General features: G+C 43.1%; 1 long non-coding RNA gene across 1 annotated transcript in view; it reads left to right on the plus strand.

Moving 5' to 3' along the window:
- Nucleotides 1-521: 521 nt before the first annotated feature.
- Nucleotides 522-21,187, plus strand: part of LOC142768706 (uncharacterized) — a 75,471-nt gene continuing 54,805 nt past the window's right edge. Inside the window, exons 1-2 of the long non-coding RNA XR_012885406.1 lie at nucleotides 522-648; nucleotides 20,403-20,489. This is a non-coding gene — a long non-coding RNA (uncharacterized LOC142768706). The remainder of the gene's footprint in view (nucleotides 649-20,402; nucleotides 20,490-21,187) is intronic.

Consider the following 21,187-nt stretch of genomic DNA (forward strand, 5'->3'; position numbering starts at 1 on the left):
TAATGTAAGAATAACTTACGCTTTAAAATCTATTTCATGTATCAAACCCCGTTCGCAGCACTTGCTTCTGAATGCGGGTAACTAGGTATTCGAACATAAACACTTGCGTAAGTTGCGTACTAGCATCTGTGGGCACAAAGATCTTTAAAAAATAGCCTGATGAGTTTGTGCAATGTTTTTTCCATTATTTGCAAACTATATTCAAAGAAATGTTCTTTCAAAATATATAAAAATTATAAGTGATTTCCTTGAACTTTACGCACGTTATTTTATGTTAAAAACTAAAGGGTGAAGTTTCTTACATTTAAAAAGAACTTTAAAACGTGGTTTCAGTTTCTATGTTAGACGCTGGTAAATCAGGTGACCGGAAGTTTTCTAGGGTACAACGCTTTTGACCTTAAAACCGTCTATAGGTGAGAAAATAGAGTGATGTTATTAAACCTTTAGTGTTCGCTTATGATCATTCTATGAGTTGTTACACCCAATACGTTACTTTCTGCATTTTATGCACTCCAAGGTCATCTACCTTAGCTCATCTACGATGGAGTATCCTGATATAAATTGCAATAAAGAATATCGAGTAACGTGGAACCACAGTGCTCGGTTAATGACTAAGATGAAGTGGATCGGCTTCTCAACTGGGAATTGGTGAGTCGTTCTTACTTCACTGATGCTATAGTGCTAGTATGCACTAGCATAATTTCATTAGAGATGAGCAAAACGTGAACGTAATACAAATAATTTAAATAGGTTCACGCGAGGGTGTTTTTCATAACTAGCGGAGCACTATGTGTTGGCCAGTTGCCTGTGGGTTAAAGAATAATGAAGTTCATTTGCTGCTCAAAAATATAACAGCACAAATCTAAAAAAAAGATGGCTTAGTACATGATGCTTGCGTAAATTAAGGGCTTATTTATGAATCAGCTTGCATGTCGACAGAAAATCATCCCTATCCCACAATCTATCATCCGAAACAGGAAAGAAAAATAAGTTTTTCGCAAATACATCGCCACTGCCTCACGCGCTGCAGATAATAACACGCGCATGTGTTGTAATCCTGAATAATGCATATCATTTCGTGTATAACAGATTTAAGGAGCAACCACACACGATGACACATATTTGTTAGTTACGCGAGCTTCACTTTTCCATGCGCTGTCGTATTACAGTACCTTCCGCCCAGCAAACTCCCTCTAATGGTGGGATTAAACCAGCGCTCCCATCCGACTGTAGAGTGTGTGCTCGCATCTGTTTCGTCACATTAGTGTGGTGCTTTTTGAGCCTCTCGTTCAGGCGTCTGCCCTTCGGGCAGATACCCTTTTTTCACACGTCAGCAGAATGGTGTGTACCAAGGTCTCCACGCATTCCACTAAACACGAGCAGCGCATGTGGGTGGGTGCAGGTCAAACAGCGTTCACTGCCTTGACTACCTCGAACAATTTTCGAGGCACAAAAAATTACTTGAACACCCGCCTGATTACGCTTGCTTCCGAGGTTGTGGAAATGTATTTGCAATATATAATCACGCCGAAAGTATTCATACGTTTGCCTATGGTATCTATAGCAAATCATAGCTTTGCTTATTTCATCAGTAGGATTCGAGTTATTGCTTACAAAAGGGTCGTAAAATATTCATCACATCTGAGGCATTCTACTTGGATAATAAAGTAGTTTTGTATTTTTTACGAGCGCAAGACTGTTTTTGTGTGAACTACTATAGAATGCCCGACGTCCACTGTATTAACTAGTTTGTATTGAGTTACTTTAAGAGAATGTAACTGCTTCTAGTTGTCCGGCTATAATTTCCATCAAATGTGTTTTTGGGGAAAGAGTGAACCTAAGAAAGGAAACTTTGTGCAGTTACAAGATCGTGCCTCATATGTGAGGAACGAATGATCCAACAAGATCTAGAACACTAAAAAAACATCTGATTCATTTAGTGCCATCTCTAATACACTGAATATTTTAATGAACTCCTCGATATGTCTGGCAACTCTTTAGACGTATATGTCTTTTTGAGGCGTTCATAAACGACTATGTGAAATTTGGATATACAAATGTTGCTAAGCACTGGCGTGATACAAGAAACAAACGAAATGCCGAAGTGTGGTGGAATTATGAAATGATTGCTATTTGCATAGACAGACTTCACTAAACAGAAAGGAATTAAATGAAATCTGTGTAGTGCATTGCTGTCGCAAGTTAGACCGGAACCTGCCCAAACGCCTGAATACAATATTCTACACATGTCATTATGCCACCAATATGAAACTATAAGGGTTTTAAATGGCGATAGAAAAGACCCACGTGAGTGAGCTCCCGTTAATTTATAAGAACTGCGTCACCTTGGAATTTTTCTTATGTGAGATTCGTCACTCTTTACTAGGAAATATTTATTTTAGACATATAGAAGACGCTGTTGCCTAGTTTCTAATTCCGAAATATCAACCCAGAGAGGGCCACCCAGTTTATGGAACTTTTCTCTATAAAAACATTTGAATCAAGCTTTATAACTATTCTTTGGCGCCTGCGAGCTTGTTCAAGAGAAGGTTATTGCAACGTACTCTAACCTAATTTCTTTGTAATTGTTTACATAAATGAGAGTGCTTGTAAGAAATGGGAGCCGTATTTTTCTGAATTTTTTCTAACCAATTCGCCTTTTTGCTGTACTTAGATGAGTTCTTGTTTCAGAAACTGCATTTTCACCCAAAACTGTAAATAATCAGGTTGCAGTGGCTGTTCGAGACAGATTGATGGGGACGGGTACCAAACTTTTACCTCCAGTGTTTTCTGCGTCCTTGCCTGATTATTCGTTTACGACTTTTCATGCAAATGACAAACTTACACCCGTAGTTTTTTATTATAAGCTGCTGCACTGATTCAACAATACTCATATTATTAGCGCTCATACTATTTATATCCCTTATATTAACCTGATTCCTTTCGCAATAAAGCATCACTTTGTCCCAACTCAGTTGATTGTGGTGACACACTGCGCATGAACTGGCGCAGCCTGTGTGACTCGGCCGCATGCTACGACGCGCGTCTAGTGAGGGACGACACCACTACACCGTCACCGAAGGGTGACGTCATCGCCAGTGGCTATGAACCCAAGGTGCCAAGCTTGTAAGATAATCGTTGTTCTCTAAGCGTTCGAGCGCAGCGTTGACATATTCACCGCTCTGCTACTACCATGCTAATATTATCTTTCGTGTTGGGATGCGTCCTTTCATTGAGGCAGCATTCTACATCTCGTATTCCGGAAACCTAACTAACCGCACCATCATGGCAGACTCAGAAGCCTTCTCCACTCGGCGCCAGCAAGTACAACTTGCCCAGAAACTCAGATTGGGGTGCACGTTGAAGAACCCCAGGTGGTCGAAATTTTCGGAGCCCTCCACTATGGCATCTTTTATTGTCATATAGTGTTTTGGCATGTTAAACACTAAATATCACTCAAGTGGCCCAGAAACTGCAGGCTGAGCTACAGGTGCTTAAGCAGCAGCCCGTACCCACTGAACTACAGCCGCCCGATGATTCCGCTGCACCCGGCTTGGGCCACACTCCCCAAAGCTCTGCTGAACTGGTCGCGGTCAACACAGGTGCTGCTGCTACCGCAACCGTTTCCGACCTGCACGTCTGCCATGTCACTGTCAAGCTGTCACCACACTAGGTCGAACCACCCGAAGTATGGTTCACCAAGGTTGAGGCCCTGCTCTTCTTGGCAGGCATAACACACGAACGGATCCCACTACGATTACGTCCTCACTAGCCTGAATGCTTGAGGAGCACCAGCTACCATCTCTGTGCCAGCGGAATGGTCGAACGTTTCCACCGACATTTCAGAGCCGCCATTATGTGCCACCCAGCCTCAACCTGGCTTGAGGTCATCCCAGCTGTCATCCTCGGTCTCCGCACCACCTTCAAGCCAGACATCTACATTACCCCGGCAGAGCTCGTATAAGCGGAACCACTTCGTCTCCCAGGTGAATTTATCATAGCACTGCCACCTAGGACTATGATGTCAAATCCCGCCGACTTCGTCGCCAGGTTCCGACGCACCATTACCACCTTACGTGCTTTACCTGCAGCCCACCACGGCAAACCTACACCTTTTGCGTTTAAGGAGCAATTATCGTGCACACACGCTTTTCTCTGCGGTGACACCATCCGCAGGTCGTTTCAGCCAAGTGCGCAGCAAGAAATTTTTTGGGGAAGGGTGGGGGGCACCACTTTTATTTCAGGATAGGCACCCTCCTAAAATGGCTATTTTTAATTGATTGATTGACTGATATGTGGGGTTTAACCTTCTAAAATCGCCATATGATTGATGTCATAGTGGAGCGCTCTGGATATTTAGACCACACTTATCTAGACCATTTATACAATTATTCATTTCAAATCACCATCAGGGACAGCAGCAATATAGAGGAGAGTGGTACATTTAAAAGAAACACAATACAAACTTTGTTCTGTAGATACAATGTTAGCTAAAGTTTAACAGTACAAGCTGTAACTATTCAAGCGAGAATCAGACTGTTGGTGATAAAGCATATAAACATAGTAAAACAAGTAGCATTAGCTGTTTTGACTAACCAAACAAGAATCAGACAGTTTGCCAAGAGAAGAATCACATAATTGGTTGGTTGCATAACAGTATTTTTGACTTTAAAACGTCATAAAAATGAGAATGATGGGCAATAGACCTGATTGATCCTGGAAGATTGTTCCAGTCTTGTGAGGTTTAGGGAATGAATGACTCATAACATGTGGGAGTTGAACATCGCAAGATCTCCACCTTTTGAGGATGGTCAGAACAAGGGGAGATGTATGATGAAGAGAGAAGGAGGTTATCACGCAGGGTGTGACTATAGTACATTTTGTGAAAAAGACATGCGGGAGACTTTACGGTGACAGGCGAGTGATGGAAGCTCTAAGGATTCTCTCATGGAAGCGATACTTGCGGTTCAACTGTAGTTGCCAAAGATAAGGCGGACAGAATTATTTTGAACGAGCTCAAAAGTAGAGGTTAGTAATCTAGTAGACGGGTCCCAAATGAATGCGACATATTTTAGTTTACTTCGTACCGAAGTTTTGTAAAAGAAGATTTTTAAGGGGACAGTGGCAGAAGAATAGTTGCGTTGGAGATAACCTAACGAACGGTTAGCATTACTAATGATTTTGTTATTGTGAACACACCAGGTTTGCCGACTTAGTTATGTGAACACTTAGGTAGCGATATGATGCTACGGGTTCAAGAGCGGAGTTGTCAAGCAGATAAGTAGTGGAGAAAGAAAATGTGCGAGAAACGCGTAAGAACTTACATTTAGTAGTGCTTAGTTTCATTAGCCAGATTTTACACCTGTTAGATTCAGAGTTAAAGTCATTCTGAAGAATTGTTAAGTCGTTCGGGTCAGAGATTTCTCAATAAATACACAATCAACAGCAAATAAAAAAATTAATGTTAAATGGAATACATTTGGGTAAGTAATTATTATAAATAAAAAAAGGAGGGGACCGAGTACCAAAGCTTGGGGTAGACCAGAATGAACGGGACTTAGTTGGCAACTAAAAGTGTTCACAGACAAATATTGTGAGTGACCGTTCAAAAAATGTTCAATCCAAAAAACTAGCGTACGATCAATGTTTTATTGGCTTAATTTCATGAGAGGTGAATTATGGCACACTTTTTCAAAGGTCTTTGCAAGTAAGATACAATCAGCAGTGAAATGATGATCAAACATGGTATGTAATTTATGGGTAAACAAAGCCAGCTGTATTTTACAAGACAAATGATTTGCGGAAGCTATGTTGAGCAATTCAGAATAATGAGTTTGAATCTAGGAACTCTACAATGTTAGTGAAAATGTCATGTTCAAGAATTTTACACGGTATACTGGTTAGTGAAATGTGCCGGTATTTGAAGGAAGAGTTTTTACACCCAGATTTATAAAGTAGAGCCATATTTTCTATTTTCTAATCGAGTGGTAGGGTGCACTCATCAATGTATTGTGGGAATATTTAGGACAGAATAACGCTCGTATATACCTAGGTGCTTTTTAAAAACTTAGCATTGATGAGATCTATTCCTGGGCTTGAAGAAACTCTCAGAGGTTTGATAATGTTTCGATACCAAGCTGGTAAATGATAATTAGGTCCATATTTACAAGGTTAAAGCACTGCAAATCGGGAAATGTCACACACAATGACGTAGTTACGAAAAACACTTCCTTTAAGACCGTAGCACCGTCGGTGAGCAGAATCGTTTCACCAGAAGCATCTGATAACTCCATTTAGCTATCGGGGTTCACGGTACGCCAGAAATGTTTGGGGCATTACTGAGGATAGAAGGCAAGGTGATGTGTAGAAATATATTGCGGGCTGTCTCAAGCACATAAACGTATGCATTGTTCACCTTCTTATACGCACCCCATCGCGTTTCTGAGAGATAGTGTTTGGCTGAACGGATGAATCGTTTATTTCTGTTACATAGTTGTTTTATGTGCGCGGTGTTCCACGTTGCTTTGCAATGGAAGAAAATAGTGCACATGAAAACGTATCGGTCAATTAATTTGTGGACTTTTGACGCAAACATATTACAGTTAGATTCTGTTCTTCGATTTTCAAAACCTTCAAAGAAAACTTCCGTGGAGCTAGAGAGCTTCCATTTAATAGCCTGAAAGTTGGCTCTCTTGAAATTACGGAGGTTCTTTTTTACTTTGCACTTTGGAGGATGGAAATAATTTAATTCAAAGGATAGGTTTCAATGGTCACTCAGACAAATTAGGTATGATCAATGCGAAACCATATTCGGACAGTTTGTTAACAGAAGGTCCAGTGTGTTTTTAGACTTTCTCGCTAACTTAGTAGGCTGTGAAACAATCTGGTGGAGAGAAAGTACTGAGCAGAGGTTAATGAAACTGAAGCTTTTCGAAGAAAATGATTTCGATACCGGAGGGTCAGAAGACCAGGAATTGGTGGGAAAGGTTAAGTCACCAGCAGAAAAAAAGAAAGCGTTAGGATGACGTGAATTGATGATATTGCTGGCGTAACGATAATTGGCAACAAAGCTCGCCGAATTGTCTCTATGCCATGGCGAAACAAAACTTTGGGGGGGGGGGGCACGTGTTTGGTGTGCCACCTTCTGACTGCGCCCCTGTTTTCAGCCATCCTATAGTGGACCCGGCTCAAGGCCGCACACATCACTGTGAACGAACCGGGCAGCACCACTTCATTGACAGGCATCTATCTATGTGGCGGCACACTGCGTACAAAACCGGCCCAGGTGTCGTCCCTCGGCCACATGCTGCAGCGGGTGTTCGATAAAGGACAGCGCCATCGTATTTCCACCGAAGGCTGACATAATCACCGGTAACGCAGGCTGCCAAGTTCGGAAGATAATGGTTGTTCTCTAACAGTTAGAACACAGCGTGGGCATGCTCGCCGCGCTGCCGCTAACACGCTTATAAAGAGTTCTTATGTTGCATGCAGGATTGCGTCCTTTCATCGACGCGGCATCCCATATGATTATTACATAACTTTTTGTAAATCTTGGCAATCGTTCTAGTTGCATCAGCTAAGAAAAATCCCAAGCATTTCCCTGAGGGTGAACATGGTTAAGTGCGAATGCACGGGGTGATGCTATGCGGGGGAGTAGAGTAAAAATCCTTTGGAATTCGCCAGTGAGTTAACATAAAACTCCCCCGTGTGATCGCATTGTGATTCCAGGAACCAATAGAGCCTCTCGGGAAATCTCGGTGAGTTTACGTGCATATCTGAGAGTAAATTCGCGCTATAAAGATGTTTATGTATTTTTTATTACGCTCGGAACGTCGATGGGCACGTTCACGATCTCTCCCTTATTGCCGTACTGACCGTTGCCCCGCGTGAGCCGCCTGATGCTCATGAAGGGGAGTCGAGGCGAGATGAGGCGCTCTTCCACCGTGTTCAGATAGGGGAGGTCCGCGGGACGAGGCGGCTATGCGTAGCCGTGGCTCTTGCTAAACCGCGGAACCCGCCCAGCCAGCAGGGACTCTCGGCACGAGGCACACACCCGGAACGCACCGAAGGGAGCAAGCTACGGGTCTTGCGCATCCATGTCGTCACATCGGTGTTCGCCCGACCGTCTTTCAAACTCGTTCCAAAGAACCCGCAACGTGTTGAACCTGTTGGTCTCGTTGCTCACGCCGGAAATGCAGCTCTGGTTGTTGTCAAACCACAGCCGGTCACACACGGCGCACCTGTGACCGAAGCTGCGATCCACAAAGTCGCGCTTGAAGCGCGCGTCTGGACGAGCAAACTCTAGGACCCGCCCTCGCTCACACATCGCGCGTCCCCCCGCCAGATCGGCTTCAGGGGGTTCGGATTGTTTCAACCGCTTTCGTTCGGCGTCTCGCCGCTGGCCTTCATCACTGCAGGCGATGCGCTGTTTACGTCGCCCATCGGCCTCCCGCGCACGGAGTTCGGGATCCGCGGCCCGCTTGCGCTCAGCATCACGGGCTCTTCGCCGCGCTGCCCTGTCTTCAACCGGCGCGGCGCGCGTAATCACGTGGTTTGTGCGCCGTTGCTACAGACGCTCCTCTCCGCTCCTCGCACCGTTGCTATGGGAGAGGAGGAGTCGCACTGTGGACGGCGGATTCAGGGTCGCTTATTAAGTGCATTTGAACTTAAAAAATCACAGCATATCCAAGGAGGGAATGGTGATGAGTGGGGCGAAGCGTCAGCCCGTCCATGCTTCCATCCGTCTGCTTATTCTTTCTTTCCGTCCGTCCGCGCGACCATCCATGCGTCCATCCATGCGTCCGACCTTCTATCTGTCCATGCGCCCGTCCGTGAGTACATCTATTTGTCTGTCCGTCCGTCCGTCTGCCAGTCTGTCTGTCCATCTGTCCGTCTGTGCGTCCATCTGTGCGTCCATCTAGTTAACACTCCACGTACCACCATCTCCCATCTCGTATACCATCTGGCACATACCCGTTGTAGAGCGGGTATCTGCCACTGGTGGCTTCCTACGGCTACATTCATCCGAGGATGTACAAACACACGCATTTAGAAGCTTCGCCCCTTAAATAGGACTGGTTGTGAAAAGGCGACTACACTGGTTACTGCTGTTACTTGTTCATGTTGATAACGTACGGCCGATAATATAAAAGTTGATGGTTGATGGGATGTAGTTCGGTTTTGGTTGCTGAGCCACTTTGAAGAAGTATGCTGAATTTGATTACTGAATCCATGCCAAAACTAAAAACATACATTTTTGCTGACCACTACCTATAACGAGATAAACATTAGTATCGTTCACGCCCGTCTAGGTACTCGTCGAGCTAACTAAAAAAGTTATTTGATTGTTCTTCAACTGTCGGTAAAGACGAATATCCGAGATAGGCGTTTATGTATTGCATTTCAGGAAAAAAAAAACAATTTAGAGATGCGTGATTTGGTTTCCTGGCCTGATGAAAATTTTGCACAAGCAACTTGAAGAGCCTAACGAAAGGTTCTGCACTAGTCTTTGTGAACATTTTGTTTGTGTATTGATGTGGCGTGCGTAAACTATTCAGCAGGCAAAAAATTCAGGACAGTTATGAACAATTGGTGCTAAGTGAGAAGAAGCACATAATTCGATGGCATTTTAATGCTCCCTTCTCTCATTCTCATCCTGGAATCACTGCTCCTTAACCTCATTTACCTTTCCACCAGCATGGTATATCTCCTAAATAAGGAGCTATTCCAAGCTACTTTTTCCTGTTTCATTTCATCTATTTTTTTGTCTCGCTGTAATTTCTGCTGGTCATATTCTGTCTGATGGTGCTATTTCTCTCTGTTTTCTGTTTTATGCTCCTTCTTTGTTCTTTGCCTTTCTGTTTGTCATTTTGTCATTTTCTCATATCTACCAAGACAGTCATAAGGCTCCCTTAAACGTTGCTGCTACTGTGCCGGTATAGTGAACTAGCTTCGACATTTGCCTTCAAACCTTAAGAATCCAGGTTAGAATACTGCAGCATAGGGGTTTTGCGTTATTTTGTGTTATTGGTTTCTTCTACTCCACCTTCCACTTACTTTTATTCATCTCCTTTTCTGAAACGTCTTCTCTCTCTGCGTTCAATCTCTCGCCAATTATAATTATTGCCCATTCGCGACGTATGCTGGGACTGAACCAGATGAAGATGAGAATGATAACATCCATTGCTAATCAAGTCACTGAGTTTTTCTTCCCAGGGCTTTCATGGAGAAAACCAGTAAGGATAGTGATGAATTATTTTCAAGAACAATGACATGTATTTCACGTTATACAGCTCGGCTATATAAAAATGCTCGCACTGATTCTGTCGACAGGATGTTGCCTTGAATATGACAGGTACGTGGGCTGAACTTGGCTGAAACGGTGTTGCTACGAAATGTTTAGATCTTAAGACGGCTTTGCCCGTGGAAGCACCGGCTCTCTGCGCTTCGCAATAGGCTCTATCGTGGCGCTGGTCATGACTAGAAGCAGTATTAGATTCACTCTTATGCGTTTTGTAATACTGATGTCGAAGAAGTTTCTGCCATTCCATTTTTCAAGCGTGCTGCTCAGACCCACACAATGCTGCCGTTCTTGTTCTTGCACAGGCGCAAGGCTTGCTTCTGGGGTCGTAACTTATTCTTCGAGAATGCGTTTGACGTTTCGGTGACCCATTGACTTGACCATTGAACATGAGCCATAGTTAGGTGAGAATTGTACGCTGTCCTCGATAAAAATAAAGCATCATATGTGACGTTGGCGTGACTGTGGTATAAGCACGCAGATTGCTGTGCGGTTCGAAGGAGATAGCATGACGCCGTTATGTACTTAATAATTCATGACACATACCTATTTATACTAATAATAGTTGTATGATAAGTCGCAGAAATTCTTGTGGCACACACCTTTTTGCTGTGTTTATTGTGGACCTCTTCGTTCTCAGTGCGTCAGTGACTAGTAGTACAATCTGCCAAACTTACGTGTATATGATGATTATAACTATTCATGGAGTGAACATGTTAGGAATTCGTAAACAGCTTTTGTGTTGGAAACACCCCTGGCCAATCAGCTGATACATTTACAGGCGCTGAAGTTTCATATCCACAATGAAGCCCCTATTTAGTGTCCGTTTTCTACTATACCGAGTGCGGCATAGTGTTACCTGTTAACTGATTAGCATGCCGTCATTCCCAAAGGTTGCTGTCAGTAATAGCTGTTAAACAGGTACCGTGTTAGAAATCTTAGGTTGGCAGTAGAGGTTGTGTTTAAAATACAACTGGCGATTTGGTCATTTTAAAAACCAGCCGTGATCAACTAAGGGGAAAGGCCCGTGTTTCTCGAGCATGAGCAGCATTTGAGAGCGCAATTCTAAGGTGTCAAGTGCTCGTTTTGGAAGCCGAACGCTATTCCTCCCTAAACTAGCTAAATGAGTAAACTCCGGTTTTGCCATCTTAGTACATCTAACAATACAGGTAGTCATTTGTGATGAACTGGTGGCACCCTTTTCTTGCATTCACAATATATGGATACTTACTGCGTAGCGATGTCAATGGATACGTATTTTCCTACCTTTCGTAAATGTTTATTATGAAAAACTGAAGATTTACACAATGTATATTTATAAAAATTCAGGTCACTAACGTCACTACAAATCTGAGCATGCATGAAAGTTTGGACAGATATGCCATAGATTACCGTGTCATGAGAAAATGTCACTCTTTCCCAGCAAAATTTGGGACGTGTGCCCAAGATCCGCTTTATCGCTGTGTTTGCCAGAAAGCACAATTAATATTTTGCTATCAGGACATGCAGTCATACTGTACAATAAAGAACAAATTGCATACCGATATACATATTGGATTTGACCTTGTTGCTAAAGGACACCACAAATGTTTTTATGGTTCTTGTTTGCCAAATGAAAACGTTGGAGACTAGGTTTCCTGTAACATAAAATGCACAATGTTTTGTGTCTCTTGCTCCCACAGGAAGAAATATGATCTGGTTTACAAAGCAGAAGGCAATCGTAGGCCAGCGCAAGCATTTACACCTTTCGACAGCAGCAAGCTATCAGTGTTTTCAACGTTGTTTTTTATGCGAGGCATTCAGATTATGTACCTTCTCAGTTTTGTGCCTCACTCGATCTTTAGACTACTTGTTTTAGGCGGAAGAGTTTGCACTTCTATCTTGAAAAGTACTGACATCATTTCTATATGTAAAGTTTGCACTGCCATAAAAATCGGTGCTATGCAAAGTAGGCTCGCAGCAATTGCGAAGCTCCAGAAGTGCTGATAACACGTTTTATTTTGATATCCATTAAATGAAACTTTGAAAGGCGCATCTAAACACATTAACACTAGCTTGACGTCTTGCCTAAAGAGCCAATGCAGTCACAATGAAACTGGTTTGTTAAGATGAAGTCTGATAACAAAATATCTGAAATGAATGCTAGCGCTTCACAAAAGACATTTTCCTGATGATTTGTTCGTCACCGACAGTTCCACGATGCAAATCGACCGTAGAAATGTTAGTATATAGACTGCAACCACACGGCGAAAAGCACGTACCATGTTGTGACGTCAGCATATTACAGGAATGCAGACAATTGTTTAAAGCATACTGTAAGTAGCCTCTCGCGGCCCAATCACGCTCAGCCAAACTTTTCCTAGGCTCTGAGAATCTGGTCTTTCATTTTGTAGAGGTACACCATCTGCTGATTAATATTTTCATTGTCCTACAACTAATTTAAAATGTATGATAATAATACGTGTTTCAAAAGCACGGTGTATAAAAATAAAGTCATGTTGATATCCGCAATACTGTTTGCTATAGCAGTCGCGTGTAAGAGTGAACTGTAGACGTGTGACGTCGAAAATAAGCGTAGTAAAATAAAGTAAGAAGAATGAGTTTTGCATTATTGAGGATTTAGAGCATTATTATACCATGGCTAATGTGTGAGCTACGAATCACCGGAAACTATGATAATTTTACCAAGCAAATAATAACAATGCAAAAGAGGTGGGGCTTATCTTAATAGAGCCTGTAAATATAGTAGGTAAAATGAGTGTATAGCGAACTGCTATAGACGGTAGGAGAAACAACGAATTGCAGAAAAAAAGCCCTGCACCGTTCTGATGAATGAGAGGGAATAAAAATTCTTAATAACTTCCAGTGGCAACTTTGATGCTTGAGCCCTGGATTTGATTTCTGAAGTACGTTATTCTGCGATCTCTGCTAGTGTCCATGGCTTTGGACAGAACAGTTCTTGCGGTTTCATTTAGTTCACCTAACCCAGATTATTTGAATCAGTTTAGGACCCAGATTCATAATGATGGATATAAAATTGAAATGGCTGCGTGTGTATACAAAACAATCGCCAGTTTCTACCGTCACAGGAGTAGATAATTTATTAAAGGCTTACGAATCAAAAATATAAGACTGTCGGTCACATGAAAGTAACAGCATTGGTGAAATTTGTGGTTGTCGGTAAACATACTGACGACAAATAAAAGAAACAACGCTGAATTAACGGGGACGCAAGATAAAACTAGAACATGTGTCGTGTATCTTAAATTAGTGATGTGCGTTGTGGCATTCAAAATGTGCGCCATTATGAGGCAGAGAAGAAGACGAAGAAAGTCGCACAAACCTGACATGAATGTATTGATGAAAAACTTATTCGGGTATGAAGGATTTCAACCCCATTTTATAGGGGTAAGATCATGGGCCGCTCCCACGCAGGAGCGGGGAGGCCTAGCCTCACCGCCACAGCATGAGTCTTCTGGTTGACCTTGAGCTGTTGTATGAGGACCGGGCTCGTGAGCATAAAATAAGAGGCATCTTCAGAAAATTGTTGATATTTTCCTTGTAAAGAGGGGCCCCTCCAGAGCATTTGAGCAAAACCACTGCAATCGTGGTAGTCAGCACAAAGTTCTGAAATGCCGGAGTAATGGCTTTAGGTTACGAGGCCGAGGTATGTTCCTGTCTGAAGCGTGCGAATGGAGTTGGCATGTGGCCTAGGCAACTTTTTTTGTGTGATAGTGGAAAGGACCTACGGCCAGATTGATTCAAAATGTCCCTAAAATGAAGGATGGGGGCTGAGATCTCTGTCTGAGCTGTGCAAGTCCCGGCGTGGTGTCAGAAGCCGAGCGCGTTGGAGTAGGCTAGCTCATTGACATTAGGAAGGCTCGCGACTTTTGAGGCGAGGTGAACAGAGAACCAAATAATAGTTGTGACGTGTGAGTTTCTAGTGAAAATAGTTCTAAAACATCTTTACAAATGGTACCATAAGCGAAGGACCTAGCAGTTGACTTAGAGTCTGTGTAAATACCAGTTCTTTGTGGACCAAGGAGAGCTGGTGCAACGGCCACGTGCTCTGCTCAGTAATAAGTGATTTGAACCCATGCTGAGGATAAAATCTTACCTTTAGTATCTATGGATACTACTGCAAAATCAGTGGTAATGAAGTAGTGGGCGGCATCGACAAAGCATGAAACAGACGAGCGGGCGTGAGCGTCAGCGAAACACCTGACCACGTTGTACTTTGGGCGCATATTACATGAAAGAGGACACTCTTTCATGAGAGAGTGCATAAAATTATTAGGTGGTGTATTTTGCACTGCGAGCATCAGGGCGTTGACTCTAGTGCCAACCAGAATCTTTCTCGCCGCTGGTGTGACCGAAAGCCTGGCAAACTGTGCCGTTTTTCAAGCCTCGATGACTTCTTCAAGCGTGTTGTGGGCTCCAAGTTTCATAGGGTACTGAGTGTTTATGCGCAATTAAATGCCTAGGACTTCGCTAACTTCTCATATATTTTTTTCTCATCAGAAAGCTGGGAAAAAACAAAAAACAAGGACCAATTCAAGTGGGCTATGGCATGCACGAGCAAAAAAAGAGAATAGCAGAGTGGCCCGAGGAATCAGGAAAGAAGCGGCGAAGATATCGGGCGACATTCCTGGGCAGCTGGCTTCGCATTCGTGCTTTAGAGACCGGCTGAGCACCGAGGGACCTGGCAGCAACCAACAGACGATGGCGACGAGTCTATGATGTGCTGCTGCTTCGAGGCTTCTAGTGCCCGGTACCTCGCTCACTGTGGCATCGCTGTCTCATTCTCGAGCAGCTATCTTGGAAGGCCATTCCGTTCGTCGTTCTACGAGTGTTCTTTAGAAATAGTCAACAGCCATGAACATTGTTGAGACCAGCGGGCACGCTTCGCTTTCCCGACTTCCTTAGGAACTGCTCTATTAGGACAATGACTTCGCGGTTGAAGATTGTGTTGTTACTTTGGGTTTTCTCGGGATTCTGTGCTTGTAAAGGTGTAGGTAGTAAAAGTGCTAAATGGCCTCGTCTTATCGTGGGTGTCTGTGGCGCACTCTTCGAAACCCATTGAATAAAAGAAGGTGTAGCTTCTAAAATCATAACACGCTAAATTACGAAGTAAACTGATGAAATTTCAGTAATATATCTGTTCTATTTCTGCGCGTCATCTCGAAGTGGAAATAAAAGTAGCGCGTGAGTAGTTTTTACAGGTCAGCGCTTGCAAGTAATATGTTAGAAGTAAAATATAGTGCCACCCGGCATCACTGAAATTCGAGCTGCAATGCTTCTTGCGAATGCATCCCAAGAACACACATCAGCATAGCATGTAAATTAGAGCTACAGATGCGAATATACGATACATATTCCAATTTTCTGACACTAAAAGGTTACGCATGGGTATGTGTAAGAGATGAATTCTAAGAGAACTTGTTGTTGGGCTAGTTGGTAGATCATTTCAAAAGGTTAATTAGAGCGCGAAAACTTGACACGATCACTCACACACGCACACACCCATGCATCAAACACACAGCGCTCACTTCCAACTGATTTATTCATAGCTCGAAGGCTTGAATATATACAGGATACATTGTGCGCACACACAGAAGAGATGAATTTTGTGGAAGCAAACTTTAACAGCCGTATTGCCTTTCCACTAATTTGTTTATGTTAATTCTATTGGGCTCCCTATTGCAAATACCAGTGCCGCTGAGTACCAGTGTCAGTGCCTTGTCTTATTACGGGCCCAGTATTGCGCTGGTTCCAGTGCCTCCCGACGCTTAGGTACTGGGACGCTGGAGCGGCAGCGTCCCAGTAACAGCGAGGCGCTGGATACGCTGCGCAAAATGGCCTCAAATGGTTGAAACGGGGTGCCCATTTAACATGAATAAATAAATAAATAAATAAATAAATAAATATATAAATAAATAAAAATAAATAAAAATAAAGCTTTCCTAGCAAGACTTGAACCAGCCACTTTTCAATTCTGAAATGAGTGTTCGACCCTCTACGCCACGTCTTTTTTTTCTGTAATTCCTGTTAGGCTTGTTAGGCTTCACACACGGGGTTCTAAGAAAAAGATATTTCAATACACGATAAACAATACAAACAGCTCAAAAATACCCAAGACCATCAAACATTCATATTATACATCACATTTTAGAATTCCTTCATTATCAGTAGGGCTTCTACCCTTTCTAACCATAATGGTACACATTCGTCTTTTTTTACTACCTCGAAAAATCTTGAGATACTTTCTTTAAGATACACTCTTGCTGGTCTCCTGTCAGGGTCACAGTGAAATCTAGCTGTTCTAGAGCGCCATATACTGTGCAAAACAGTCATTATAATAAAATAGAAAGGTTATCCATTCTCAATCTTTATTGCCAAATACCCGATCTCATGAGAGTTTAACGGCAACTCTTTTTAATTGTTGTTTGTAATACGTACAAAAATTAAACTCCTTCCCTACAGTGCAAGAAAACATAGTCAATGGTTTCCAGTTTCTTACACAATAGACAATGAGTTCCCCAAGGCACATAAAACCCACGCTCCTCTTGGACGGTTCTCACAGAAAGTGTGCCGGTGTGTAATTTAAAAAATTCCGCCATATCCACGAAGTGAATGATGATGAGTGGGCGAAGCTCCGGAGGTAAACCTGGTAAACCATGAATCCTCTGTACATTTTGCCCACTCGGTTTTATTACATCGCTCCCCCTAGCGTACGTCGCCGCACTAAATCGAACGATTGCCTTCAACCAATGACACACGCCATATGTGACATCATTCCTATTTTATAAGATCTCGCGTCTTTCAGCAACTACAAGTACCGCTTTCTAGTTTATAACATCTTGCATCTTTTCATAATCAGCTACAAGTACCACCATCAAGTAAACACTACAAGAACTAAACGAGAGGTGGCTACATACAGGAGACGGTACCGCCATCTTGTGAACACTGCAAGAACTAAACTAGAGGTGGCTACATACAGGCTACAGGGGACGCACAGCCCACGCCCTAAGGAGCTTCGCCCCTAAAAAGAATGTTTTTCTCACTTGGAGCTGCCGGCATTTTTTTTAACTCGTTTAAGTACATTCTGACCCTTGCGTTATGTATATAGCGCTCTGCACAGTGGAATGGTGAGCATAGTGTTACATAATACTTTGTACAGTTTTTCCTTTCCAAAAGATGACAGGTAGTCAGTTGAAAAACGAACATACGAAAACCGCACACTGACCACAACATCCTTCATGTATTCTTGCACAGCTCCTGTAGTAACATGAGTGCTCACAACAAACTCAGGTGACAGTCTACTTAGTCTTGTATGACACACTGTTAGTATGAAAGGATCTCTTGTCTGCAAAAAAAGACAAACCTATTTACCAACTGTTCAATAAACAGATGTCCTCTCATTCAAGGTCTCCACACTTCACCTGTCTAAACAAATTTGTGCGACTGAACCTTTCGTAGTTGGACCCCCACACAAATATTGCAAACACACGATGTAAATTTTGAACAATTACCCTGGAACAGTACGAGACTTGCATCATACACCATAGTTTAGACAAAAACCTAGTTACATGCAGTATACCCCTAGCAAACATGGACACATAAGTCCACTACGCCACGCCTAAACATGCTTGTTGGGTTGTGAAATGAGTATTTATTAAAGAAAACACGTCGTTTGACTTCATGTTTAAAAGTCTCACAGTCAACATTGACGCGATATTCACTTTGAAATAACAATTGCATGTTGATTTGACAGTGACGACCGGCTTCGGGGCACCGAATGACGTGTGTATATTGTCAAGAGCGCGAAGGTTTTTGAAGAATCCACATTTTAACTCTGAAAAATCTAATTGACTGCAGGAATAGCCACAGATTGTCGGCTGTTCCTGCTGACATTTTTTTTTCTTTGATAGTCACATCTCACACTTGTCACTGGTGAACATGCGCGGATGATTAAAATGACTTGTTTGGCATATATGCGCGCACATGATTGAACATTCAGTATTTTTTTCGGCGCAATTGACGATATAGCAGTATACATCCGGCGTGCCAGTGTACAGATTCGCAGTTATATTAATACCTGCAACTAAAAAACCACCGAAGAAATTGCTAATGAAATCCACTGGAAAAGCATGCCAGTGTGTTAGTTCACTAAAGTGTACCAAATTACTAACTCAAAGCTGCATGTTTTCACATACGAGTACGAAAACTACCACCTACTGCGCCCTGAAAGACGCTTTCAGTGACAGCCCGTTTTGCTGACAGCATGACACATCGATCGTCGTCACTCCTTGTGGGGATGATTTAGGCTCAGGGTTTTCTAAACTGAACCTTACAGTCATTCTTGCGCTTTTGAATTGTGCGTACTTAAAGTGAAAAGCGCCGGTAGCATGTACACCGACGCGGCCGGCACGATGTATCTCGCTGGGACGGGGCACTCGGTAAGGCCGCTCTCGTCGCAGCTGAGTGGCGATGCTTGAAGACTCTGCAAGTGAGCTTCGCAGCATTTCTAACTGTTACCTAAACTGTACATGAACTAATTATACAGTCAATAATTGCCAGACATGCATTTCAGGAATGACGATACCAAGCGACAGCTGCCTTTTTGGCCTCCACTTGCAGCACACAGTGGGCGTGCCAGGGTACAGATTTGCAGTTATATCAGTACCGACAATTAAAAAAAAAACGCCCAAAGAAATAATAATGCAATCCGGTGAAAATGTAACCAGCGAGTCAGTTCACGAAGGCGTACCAAATTACCACCTGAAAATTGTGTGTTGTTACATATCAGTCAGAGAAGTACCGGCTAAGTGCGGCCGGCAGCTTTCGGTGACAGCCTGCGTACCTGAAGGCGTGACGCATCGATCATCAGTGCTCTTTGTGTGAACATCGACACAAGGTAGAAGTCGATTTATGTTCACGGATGTCTAAACTATATTTTACAGTTACTCTCACACTTTAAATTTGTGTGTACACGAAGCAAGAAACGTCGGTCATATACACACCGACGCGGCCGGCAAGAAAGGCCGAATGCTGGCTGGGTCAGGCACTGGGTAAGACCGCTTTCGACGTGGTGAGTTGGGACAGTTGAAGTTTCTGCATTTGAGCTTCGGAACGTTTCTCTGTGATACCTGAAATAAGCAAAAGGATAAGCATGGCCATACATTCATTCACGCAGTGTGGCGGAATCAAATGACAGCGTTTTCCTCACCTTCACTGGAAAACCTTGCGAAGCGATCGAGAGAGATCAATTACGTTTCGTCCACATGACGACAAAAACCATTTTCTCTTTCTGTTAGAATTGGCGTCCAGCTTCAGGATTATAAACACTGCAACACGAAGTCGTTACAGCAATACACGGCTGATGCGATTATGGCCGGTATGCGCTGGGGCACGCTAAAAAGGTGCATTATAATTGATCCAATACGTACGTGCGCCGCAGAATTCAGGTAGGTTTCGTATCTGTTAGGGTAGCATCTCTCCAGCCAATAAATAGAGCGTTTTATATTCAATGACACAAAAAATTACCACGGCAAACGTGACATAAATATGCACGCTGCGCTGGTACAAACAGTTGGTGCTCCAGTATGCACCAGCGATTTCCAGTGAAAATTCTAGCGCTTCCCAAAGTGCACCAGCCTCCCAGCGGTTACGTCAGCGCCCTTACCAATGCGATACATCTGCTTCCCAGTGCGCTCAGCAAAGTACCATAAATACCAGAACGTACTAGTGTCTCCAACGTGTACCAGAGCCAAGAAAAACGCAATGGCATCACTCTGGGGATGTCGTTTTTTGCACTAGAGCTTGACACTGCCAAATTGAGGTAGCTGATGTGAATTTTCACCACTGCATCCGTGGCGTATTATAAACTCTACTTTTCATATGCTAGCAAATTTGCTATTTGCGATACGATTTATTGCACTCACTAAACACCATGACGAAAAAGAATGACGTCAGGGCCACCCATCTCTTACTCTTTTACTCTTGAAGCCAAAGCGTGCATTACAGCCTTCGTTTGAACCCGCGTGTGCAACAGGCTAAGAGGTGTGTGTGTATTCAATGTGTGTTTGCGTTTCTTCAATAGGTGGATCTATGAAATTTACCAATGCACTTAACTACACGTCAGAGCACTGTGCGATAATTTCAAAAAAGCAAAACAACACAGGTGGAGGTGAGTAATCACTCCAGCTCAATAGTAAATGTGCAGTGCTTCTTAGAAAACTGCTGGTACTTTTATCTATCTATCTATCTATCTATCTATCTATCTATCTATCTATCTATCTATCTATCTATCTATCTATCTATCTATCTATCTATCTATGTATCTATCTATCTATCTATCTATCTATCTATCTATCTATCTATCTATCTATCTGTCTGTCTGTCTGTCTGTCTGTCTGTCTGTCTGTCTGTCTGTCTGTCTGTCTGTCTGTCTGTCTGTCTGTCTGTCTGTCTGTCTGTCTGTCAAGCTGACCCCTCTGCTTTCTATTGTGATCGCCTTCTTAACTTTGTGTAGATTAAAATCGGTATGGGAGTGTAAAAGAGTTTCACGGATATGTATGACTTGTAGCGTCATGAAGCTGGGCTGCGCCAAGCCACTGAAAGTAGAATACACCGTGTGCCATCAATGAAAAGAAGAACCTTCGACTTCTGCGACTTTCTGACCTTCTTTTCCCATGCACCCGGCAGCCAGCAGTTGCATTGCATTGGCCTGCAGTCTAGTGGAGCGCTTCTCCTCTGTAGTTGACCTTTCTAGTCAATGTCTGCCAACAGCAGGATATTGCTGCTGCCACCACCACCACTGCTTGAGTGTGTTTTACTGCAATGCACACTCATTGCGGTGGCAGCAGGCTTATGTAACTTTGCAGT

Source organism: Rhipicephalus microplus, chromosome 8 (genome assembly GCF_043290135.1).
Source record: "Rhipicephalus microplus isolate Deutch F79 chromosome 8, USDA_Rmic, whole genome shotgun sequence".
In the NCBI taxonomy this organism is placed as follows: Eukaryota; Metazoa; Arthropoda; class Arachnida; order Ixodida; family Ixodidae; genus Rhipicephalus; species Rhipicephalus microplus.